Below are 2,536 nucleotides of genomic sequence, written 5' to 3'. Positions count from 1 at the left end.
AATGGATCAAATCCCTAAAGTTTTCCGTTTTGAGCGAATAAAAAAATATATATCACAAAAAAAGAAAAAGAAGAGGCGAGAAGTTTAATTTATGGAAACTGCACTTTTCCAGACCGAAAATACTATTATTTTTATATATTAATTTATGTCAACAAATAAAATTGATATAATGTAGTACAGTAATATAATGTACAGAGCAAGTTACAGTCAAATACTTTTCATTTGTTCAGGCAACACAACTTCTATGAATTAGATCATGTCTTGCGAGTGTGTGTGTGTGTGTGTGTGTGTGTGTGTGTGTGTGTGTGTGTGTGTGTGTGTGTGCAATAAATTCCCTCTCCCGGCCTGTCCGCCTCACTGTCCCTCTGATCCTGCGCCACCGACTGCGTCACCCGCCGCTGCCTGAGCATCGCCTCTCCGCTGGTAAGTTTTACGAGTAAGAGTGTGGCGCCGTGCTGGTGTGGCTGACGGAGTTAGTGTGGTGGTGGTGTGGCTGACGGTGTTAGTGTGGTGGTGGTGTGGCTGATGGTGTTAGTGTGGTGGTGGTGTGGCTGACGGTGTTAGTGTGGTGGTGGTGTGGCTGATGGTGTTAGTGTGGTGGTGGTGTGGCTGATGGTGTTAGTGTGGTGGTGGTGTGGCTATCTGTGGTACACCTGGGTGCGCCACTGCAAATGCTAAGGAACTTTTAAGTTACATCAGAAGCAAAAAGGTATTAATGCCAATTTATCTATACAGTAGGCCTGTAGCTTTACAAAACAGAGAACATAAGAAAGACGGAACTGAGTTGGCTGGAGTTCTTAATGCTTCTTTTGCGTCCGTTTTTACCTGCGGCGATAGCTAACAGGTCAAAGAGTGACCAGCGTTCTTCTTGTGCTTCTGGCGGCTTTGTTAAAAGGAGGACTGTGGAGACAAAAGTGGTACCATGTACGGTAATTTGACATGGGGAATCCAAATGTGCCATCAGCTAACATCTGAGGTAGAGCCATCTAGCAACAAATTTAGTAAAAGTGCGTAATTTAAGCCTACCGAGGCCTAGCCGCAGGTCCCAGAGCAATTCTGCTCTTGTTACAATAAATTTTTACGACTTAAGTTCCCTTATCCTCCCTCGTAGGCTTAAATGAAATAGCAATATCAAGGACATTCTAATGAATGGGATGTACTGAATGGGATCAACAGACTTATGATCAGCAAAACATCTGGACCAGATCAGATATCCCAGAGTTTTAAATGAAATACATAATTAAGTATTGAAACCTTTACCTGAAAGTTTCAACATGTCATTAACGATTGGCAATGTGCAAAACGAATGGAAACTGGCTAAGACAACTTCCATTTATATAAATAACGTAATAAATCGCAGCCACGAAATTACCGTGTACTCGCTTAACATCAGTAGTATGCAAGTAGTTGGGAACCGTAATTAGAGACAAAGAAGGTCATCATTTACAACGAAATAATTTAATCAAAAACTCACAGCTTGGTTTCCGAAATAATCGCTCATGTCTTACCAATGTCCACGATTATTTCAATGGTAATATTGATATGTACCGTTTAACAGAATCTGTCGAAGTTACCTAGCCACATTTCAAGAAGGCATTTAGTAAAGTTCCCCAAAATAGGCTACCTTAGAAGCTTAGTGTCCATGAAGTTGTTGGCAGTGTACTTGGGTAGACTGATAACTGGCATAATGGATGTAAACAAGTAATTAAGAGGGAGTCAGGCTGAGTGAATGTTACAGGCAGAAAGCCACACGTTCACTTTGAATTACCAGTTAGTTTTGAAAACACGTAATAGGCTTTGATATTGAATGTGTGGAATATGTTAGAGCGAGCGAGCAAGCAAGTCAGACAGTGATGAATATTGTCTCATGTGGCTCATTATCTTCCTCTGATTTCCTGACCCAGAAATACTAATAAGATCTTATTAGATTCAGTCATTTCCTGTGGCACCCCACGGGATGCATAGGGCCTCGATGTACACTCTCCACCAGTATTTGTCTCTTGCCATCTCCTTCAGGTCCCACCAACACTCCTCTCCTGCTTCTCTTTTCATTGTCCTCAAGCAGGTTTCCCTCGGCCTACCTCTACCTCTTCTTCTAGCAGTCCACTCTGGCACATCCTGTATTAAACTGCCTTCTTTTCTATATATGTGTCCCAGCCACTTCCTGCGAGACAGTCTCACATATTTATTAACTGGTTCCACTCTCGTAATATCCCATACTCTTGCATTTGTAACTCTGTCTTGCCACTTTACCCCAAGAATCCTTCTTAGTATTTTATACTCAAATCCTAATACTTTCTGATCTGTTGCAATTGTACTGTACCATGACTCATGCCCATAAATTAAAATTGGTCTAACCATGGACTTGTAAATTTTCACTTTAGTATGTACCGAAAGCATATTATTATTCCAAACAGATTTCAACATTCCAGCAGCTCGCCAAGCCTGTCTAATCCTCTCCACAATTTCATTGTTTAATGATCCATTAGATGATACAATCGTTGCCAGATATTTTAAAGTTTTCTACATTATTCAC

Source organism: Coenobita brevimanus, chromosome 20 (assembly GCF_032717465.1).
Source record: "Coenobita brevimanus isolate Jiangsu-jjx chromosome 20, ASM3271746v2, whole genome shotgun sequence".
NCBI lineage: Eukaryota > Metazoa > Arthropoda > Malacostraca > Decapoda > Coenobitidae > Coenobita > Coenobita brevimanus.
This window is presented reverse-complemented; position numbering follows the sequence as displayed.